Source organism: Ischnura elegans, chromosome 3 (genome assembly GCF_921293095.1).
Source record: "Ischnura elegans chromosome 3, ioIscEleg1.1, whole genome shotgun sequence".
Classification (NCBI taxonomy): Eukaryota; Metazoa; Arthropoda; class Insecta; order Odonata; family Coenagrionidae; genus Ischnura; species Ischnura elegans.
Genome location: NC_060248.1, coordinates 73,072,905 through 73,082,012, shown reverse-complemented (window position 1 = coordinate 73,082,012; position 9,108 = coordinate 73,072,905).

Sequence of the window (9,108 nt, the reverse complement as noted above, 5' to 3'; positions counted from 1 at the left end):
TCTGTATATAATACATATTTTATACATGTCTGATGATCCATGGTTACACCATAAGGATATTAATTGTATATTTTAAAGATTCTGGTATACATCATATACAGATACACATATCTGTATTATATATATATTTATCATGTATTTTAAAATCTCTGCTTCTCTTTCAAACATCCGCACACAGCACAAGAACTCGCGTACATAATGTATTTACGAAGGAAATTGATACATAATGTATTTTGTAACGTATTATTGCTGTATTACAGCGTTATTATATGTAGGGATTTACATTATGTATATTGGTGTATCCATACCGGTATAATGCATAAACCTTTGAGTTCATATTAGCGACCAAAAATATTAATGTAACATATAGGAGAGTACACTGCCGAGGAAAATTATATTTGTGGATTAATATTCACTCTGAAAACTAATAATTGCCTAGTTGCACATTATCGGTTTTAATGAGTCCACTCATAAGATCATCTTTGAGCGAAGTAGTGATATCCTTGAAACTCCTACGTTGTTTACGAGTGAATATACGTTACGTTTCACCACTTTTTAGGGATTTTTGTGGTGTAAGTTGTTGAAAATTGAAGTTTCTGAGGATATTTAATTTTCCTTTATTCTTGAATTTCATTCGCTGGGCTTAAGAAACGTGTGTTTGTGAGACATTTTTGTTAAAAACGCCTTTCATGTGTTCAGTACCGGGGTGCGAAGAAAACTCCAGGAGTGGACCCAAAGTTTGTTTTTAGCTTTCCAAAATATCTTGAGTTGGAGATCAAGTGGATTCGGGCGATCAGAAGAGACAATTTCACCTCCACGAAAAACAGTAAGGTATGTACCCTTTCACGCTGTAATTATTTGGATGTAATTTCTAGCTAGATGTGGCTTGGGGATGTTGATGAATGTCTCCAATACTAAAAGTGGTGATTTAAAATATTGTAGCGGCAATTCGACTGAAAATTCTTTTATTTTAGTTGTTTTTTGTATTATTTCGTTCAGTAGACGTGTGGTTGAAGGAGTTAGTGGGAATTATAATTTAGCAGCCAAGTTTATGGTATCGAATATTATTTCTTAGCTTGCCCTTTGGTGTGTTATGCGTCTGAAACTCAGTACTCAGTTAAAAATACTTATTTAACTTAGATTTGAAAAGCTGTTTGAATTATTTACGCCCTAAGTTATATACTAGGGTATTTTCGATGAGGCTTCCTGAGTCATTGTATTTTTGGCGTAGTACCGTATATTACGGGGGAAAGCACATACCTTTTAAGGTATTCATGCTTTCGAATTAATTTGAGCTTATGTATCATTTCGCAAGACCAGCGATACTCACTTAATAAGTTGCATGGAAAGCAATGCTGAGAAATTCATTGAGTCTCGTCAGAAACTTATATACTCAGTGTGTATGAACCGCCGTGAATGGAAATATGCGTTTTTATCTTACAATCGTGAGTGATGCAATGAACCGGAATTTAACTGTGTCCGGCTTTTATCATCTCAAATTATCTTATGCTTATATCTAGTTTTTTATAAAAAAATCATTGAGGTATATATATAGTTATCTCCTGTATTTACCAGCCAAGTCATTAGATATATTTCTCATTCAGAAATGCCTTAAATTGAAAATGAAATGACTAAGTAATTTACTTGGTATTTTCTTATTTATTAATTTTAGGTGTGTGAGCTGCACTTCACATCGATTGATATCAGAAAAGAATCTGTGGCCTTGCACGAGAAGATGGGGAGATAATTCGTGTTGAATTAAAGGTGCCGAGACTGGAGGAAGGTGCCATTTCTTCAGTTACCAAACTATCATTCAGAAGACAGAAAGACAGTGGTATAAGTGACGTATAGAACTATGGTGGATGTGGATTTTTTTTAAGTGAATGATGTGACAATAGACATTCGTTGGAGAAACTATTGAAGATAGTATGGCTTCTGTCAATGCACTTAAAAATAATTTTTGTTCAAAAGAGAATGACAGTATTTGTTTCAGCAAAGTATTTCTTGGTAACAAGAGAGGATTGCAGCTATTATTGTGATTGAATAATGAAAATAAAAAATATCTGTATTTTAATTGTTTTTTTTCTTTCCTGCCACTAAAATTCATTATGGTGATGTCCTCATGCATGGTAAGAGCTGAGATGTGATTTAAGAGATATCATATTCTTTATGCATATTTTTATGCTGGTTGTTTGGCAGGACATTCAAATTTTTATTAGATTGATACATCTACTGAAGTGACATTGAAACTTTTGCTCATCCCAAACAATATTTCAAATACATATCCGCCTGGGACTGGTACGTTTTAGTAGCTGAGGTTGGACTAGTAGTTGAGGTTTAGATTGATCTTTGCTTTTGCTGGCATAGTGGAAGTACAATCCTTTCAGACATATTTAGTTGAAAATATTATTTTTCTCGCGAATTCACATTGTTAATAGTTCTTTGTGGCAAGTATAGTCTCTCTCTATTATCTCGTAGGTATATGGAGGGTTAATATATAATATCTTATTATATTATGGATTATATTTTGAATATATATTATGGAGGGTTATATTATGTCGCATATTTAATCTGTATAAAATCCATATTATTGCAGCAGATATAATACGTATAATATCTAGATATTATATGCGTGGTAGAGGACATTTGCATGGATTTTATACAGATATAATCTGTATACAGTGTATACAATGATACGTATTATATCTAGATATAATCCTTTTTGTGCTACTAGGGTAGTACTCTCGTTTTCTCCTCAAAAATTCGGGGAGATTAGTGAAGGAACAATTCCGTTGAAAACATTTTGACAGAGCAAGTAGTTTAGATTCAGGGGGCCAATATATGAGTGATGGTATTAGGAGAACATAGGTTAGTAGCAGGTGTCGTTGTAAGAAAATCTTTAATAACTCCCTTATTTGAACAAATAGGACCATAGTTTAAATTTGAATGTTTATGAGTACGTGACTACTCATCTATTGTGTGTAAAAGAAATCACCTCACTCCGAGGGTGTGACCCCTATACTCTGGAGATAATTCCTGCGATTGTCTATAACTCCCTTATTTGATCAAATAGGACCATAGTTTAAATCTGAATGTTGATGAGTACGTAACCACTCATCTATTGTGTGTGAAAAAATCACCTCACTCCAAGGGTGTGACCCCTATACTCTGGAGATAATTCATGTGGGAATAGCATTTTTGGTTATTTATTTGGGCGAGTAAATATATGGAAAGTTCATTCATTTTTTAATGTTTTTTCTTTTTATTTGAATAATATTAAGCCTTTTATTATCATTATAATTATAAAAACATACTTCCTCTTCAGTCATCGTAAACGTTCGGGGAAGTAGTATTTTTCCTACCCTTCCACCAACATTTATTTCAGCTAAAAACACCACTCCGTTTCGTTTGACTATCCTCTGCACCTTCTCCACAACATACAGCACCCCCGCTTCCAACTCTTCCTTCTTAATGAAGGTAAACTCCTCCTCCCGGGTATTCTGGAGCAATGTACTTAATATTCCCTATAGGAAAAAATGGAGCTGTATTTAGAAATAACACCAGATATTTCATAAATTACCTAATATATATTTCAAAAAGAAATAATTTATAAAACATTACGCAGTAAGACCTTATAGTATCGCTGAGGGTAGCGGTGGTGGTGATATTGGAGTCGGTCGTCCTATTGGTGGCTTCCATCCTTCCATAACAAAAGGAAGATAATAAATTTACATTATAATGAACAATGAGAACCCTCGCATTCGATTCGTACGGCTTACCTCCTTTCGTCTCTAATATCAGTAAATTTTAAATTCATTCTCAGTCACTCGCAATCACGTTCAAATTCAAAGCTTTCGTTCGGATATTTGCGGTGAATACTGCTGCCTCTTTACGGCTAGTAAATCATTAGGTCAAACACTACACAAATTCCTCACACACTTTCATCACACCATCCCTCATCTCAACGACTGCCGAGCCCTAAAGCTGTTTCATCAGACCTTCAAGCGGGTGCGGAGGGCCAAATGTCATCCCAGAGCTCAGCAGTGCTGTTCCCGAATAAATATGATGAGCAGGAAGAGGAGGTGATTATTTGAGAAGAAACAGCCGCAGAATGCAGGTCGTGGTATCTGTCACTTATAGCCAGGGCGGGGTGACTTAGCTTGCAGCCGTCGACGTTGATTCAAATCGTCTATTTTGGGGAAGTTTCAAGAAACATGGGACGCTCATCGCTGGAGGAAAGAAGCTACGTTTCCCAGACCCCCTAAAACGAGATGAGACATCCTTCAACGAGGGATTCATTTCACACACCGAACTTTCAACTGCCCTGGAAGCTATGACTGAGGGTGCAACCGCTCTCTACGCATTCAGCGAAGCAGAGTGTGAGTTCCTGACCGATCTCACGGGACGCACTTTCATCTCTCTTGAAAAAGAGTTAAGCTGTCCCCCTCCCGAAAAATGTTCCTTTCTTGCCTTTTCATGCCTCAATCCTTGTCACAAATTGCGCAACAGCACTTGCGCATTGAGAGATATACATTCTCTTGCCCAGTGGTTCCAATATAACCGTCTCAAAACCGAAGTTGATCCTTGCCCCGATGACAGTTCCCCCACCCTCCTCCTACATCAGCCTCTACATAAGGACGATAACGTTACCATACGTCAGTCGTCATGCAGCCGTCAGTGGATGCAGGCCATCAGTCTCCTCCGGTGAAGAGAAAGAAACCTGCCGGAAATTTTATTCCTTCTTTTGGACAATTGGACAATTTACTTCTTCAAACTGTGTATTATTTGAACAGTGCAAAGACAAAGAGTGTGATCATTCAGAGTGGGAGTCACGCGTTGAAGCTATGACCTCGGCACGTGTCTGGAATTCACTGGGGGGTGAGAGGCGACGTTGTGACGTCATGCGCCAGAAGCCTCATTTCCCTACTACTGAAAGCATTGATGAAAGGCAAAAATTTCACGTTGTAAAGGTTAAGGTATAAGAAAAAAATAATGCAAATGGATATTCAATTGAATAAAATTGAAATTTTGATTAGAATTACTAGACTGCAGTAACTTTAAAGGGGGCTAGCTAGATGTGAACCTATCCAGAAATTTAAATTGTGGCTTTGTGCACAGAAAGTTTGGTTTTCTTGCTTTACGAATAAGTGATAGATTACTTGAGATAAAAATCGCGCCAAAAAAGGGTCAAAGTACTGACCCTTAAGGGTTTTGGAGTAAATCAAGATTGTGGCCTAGAATTAGAGATGGCTCTTTCCAGATAGAGTCAGCAAAATGCCATATTGGTTTGGATTTAGTGATACTCCATATGGAAACGAGATTTGAGGACTAGTTTCATCTTTGCTTATTTCATGTAATTTCCAAGTATTTTGCTATACCAGTTCCAGGTGTTGGAAGAAATTTAAAGATGAAACTTGGACAGATTTCGTATAATGTAATATTGGGGTTGGCATGTGCACGTTTTGATTACAGGAAATAAAAAGTATTATTTTTCCGGTTTAACACATTTAACTATATTTTTACTCTCTCTCTCTCGAATAATAAGAATAGTATAACCATAAATAACTATAAGAATTCAACACCAAGTGGAGCAACAGCCCAGATGGCACAGAATCCTCCGTATCTAATTCGTATGCAGATAGTATCCATCGACTACCGCTCCGTCGCTTTTTGTCAATGGATACTACCTGCATACGAATTAGATACGAAGGATTCTGTGCCGTCTGGGAGTGAGCTTAGAACTTTTTCCCCAGGATCAATTCGCAGTACCAATCAATATGTTTATAATCTATGTCCACCTCTAATGCATATTGAGTGCAAGCCTCATTAAAATTTAACTAAATAACTTCATAACTTTCATATCATTTTTTGCTTTTAATAAGAACAACAGACCCACAGTATAGCATTGACATTGACACCACATCAAAATACTGTAAAAATAACATCTGCAAACAATGGTGCCTCTTCCATCCATTTGGAAATCAAATGTTTGTCCATCTATTTCCTATTGGGTGGCATCTGATTGTGGATTTTGGTCACAGTGATCTTTTCACCATGTGTCCACTGCTCACTGAACAGAGTTTATAAGGAGTATAATGTTTGTTATAGTAAGTTATCAAACAATAATCATTTTCCTTGATACTTATTTGTGAAAGCCTTAGCAATGTGCAAAAATCTGAAGTAGGTACCAATGCCATATTACTGGTCACATGGTTCTTTCCACTGAAAATGCTGAAACTAAATAATATAGCCTAGCTGCATGGCACCTCATTAGACTTTATAACACATTCGTAAAGACCTATCTCAAATGAGCTTCTAGCACCTGTAATGACAGAAATGAAGAATAGGGTGGTTTCCTATTTTTTTTACTGCCTAATTCAAAAGATTAATACTCCTGGAGTACGTATTTCACGATTTTAGATTTTTAAATGATGATATCTATTTTTCACAATTAAATGAAAAGTGAAAATTTTCAAGCACACGGCAGGAAGATGGCTAAGTATGAATGCTGGGAAAAGCCCATGTGATGTCATTCTAGTTCCCGCTGCCACTGTGTGATGCCACCTCGGTGCGAAGCTATGAGTGCTGCTACGATGCAGGCTGCTAGCGGGTAGCAGAGTACCCTGCTATCTGGTAGAGCTTGGCTTAAATAAGGATTATTAATACCCTACCAAACAAAGAAAACTTTCGGACCTTAGGCAATTTTAATAGGTGTTTATTAAGAGATGCTTCCCTGAGCTCTGTGCCTCATGCATGCATTAGTAATCTCAGACTTAGTGAAACTACTGACTACTCATATAGCATCTGGGCCCCTGTGACGTCACGTGGAGTGGCATTGCATGGCTGCCAATCCGGCCTTTCTCAAATGAGGTTAAAATTGACCATTCACATTCGTCTAAACTGGATTTCTAAAATCAAATAATTTGTATATTATGAAAACACTAATGGTGGGTAATGAATCAGAGTCAATGCCATTCGTTTTCTTTGATGAAGGAAACTACCCTATTATATGCCCTCAGAAAAGCTTAAGTAATTCCATTAGGTACCTTTCACGAGGTTCCGATACAAAACGGTGCAAATTAAAACACTCATGAATGTTTGCCAAATTAGCATTGTCAGCAACATACAAAGTACAAAATATTGTTCCCAATCTCTCACACCTTATTTCACCACTTCATATAGCATCATAAAAATCTTGTCTTTGTTCCCACAACACAAACAATGACACCAAAGGGTTCAGAAATATCCACGGAAAAGGCCTGTAGTACAAGCGGGGACTAGAGTGAAGGGAAGGGGGCCAATGTCATCCATGCAGCTCTGTGCAGGACAAAGGCACAGCCTGAACACTTATGAAAGCACTCCTGAAAAAAAAACTATCCCAAAAAGGAAAGAAGACAAACATTGGGTGTAGGTATTCTGCTGAAAGTTGCTCATTGATAAGTTGATCACGACACCTGTATGGCCCAGTCCAAAATTCCCAGATGTATGACTTTGCTACATGACTTCTTGTTTTCTTCTCTCTGCTCATATGTAATAATATATTTCCTCACTAAAATATCAAATGATCCATGTAATAATGCAGCATTCACATCACGTTACACTGCCAACCAGATCATGAGGCAAATCACACAAGGCTGCTGACTGCACCCATAATAGCAGAGCATTTTTCCGAAAATGGAAAACGTAAATAATACACTGGCTAAAACAAAAATTTTCAAAATTTTCATGTTATGGCACTAGTGCTGAACTTATAAAGAAAAAATTGAAACATTCGGGCACAATTAAGGTTTGTTACATTCCATGAGATGGTCCCCGAAGGCATAAATTGGTTACGTGTCAATAAGGTACATATGAAGAGTAATTCTAAGAGGAAACAACACACAAAGTTCAGTGAAATTTCAGTTTTATTTCATTCAACAACATTTGTATAAGTAAGATCTGAAATGAATTCCAGAAACATTAAGACTGATTCACACTAATCTATCCCTGTGTTATGATTCAACACTTACTCCTTACAATTTTGCCACAACGGACATAAATGACATCTTAATAACAACACTGTATGTACTATCAGTAAGGCAATTTTTCTTCACACTGAAATTTCTTTATTAACACTTTTATCACCATAGAGGAAGGAAGGCATATTTCACATTAACAACCATTAAGATTGAAGGACTGTCCATGCTTAGAATAGTACTGAAGAGGCATTTTGTGAAAGAATGTCACCTAATTAAGGAAACATCCTAACAAACCTTAATAAAGACCAGATCTATGGAACAAAAAAACAATAATGAGACAATAGCACCACATTTTTAGAAACAACACGTATAATCTTAAGCTTAGGATAAGAAAAGGTACAAGAATATCAATGTAACAAAAACTGACAATTAGAACATAACACTATGTTTACTTATAACTTTCTCAGCATCACATCCATAGGCGGATCCAGGGGGGGGGGACACGGGGGCACGTGCCCCCCCCAGACCCTCAAAAATATGCAAGATTTTTAATACGGTCCCATTATCATTGCGTTCGTTTTGTATTACGAGGTATCCTTGTGCCCCACCCAGAACAAAATCCTGGATACGGCCTTGCTTGTGCCCCTCCCAGAAAAAAATCCTGGATCCGCCCCTGATCACATCCATACATAAATAAGATGGTTCTGAAGTCACTTCTAATGCCAAAATCAATGGATTATCAAGTACATCAAACACTGAAATACTTCAAAGGCAACTGCATCACGGAGGATTTAAAGAATATTTCTCATTTAAAAATAATTTTTAATTTAGAACTTTGCAAAAATTTGCTCTGAATACGCATAAAAAAACCAGATGCAAGGACATAAAGGTGTTGATGGATAATTTGGGAAAGAAGTCAAGAAACCAAGCAAGATCATAATGTAAATACATACCTCAGGGAATTTTAAATTGAATAGGGCTACAGCACAAAGAGGATGAGTGACCCTACAGACTTAAAAAATTAATACATGAGCAAGTCTCATCAATAATTTTGAGTCAATGATTATTATGCACAAAGGTTAAGAAAACACACAGCTAAGTGTTTTCTTAACCTTTGTGCATCATGAAGGAGTTTCACCATGTTACGCCA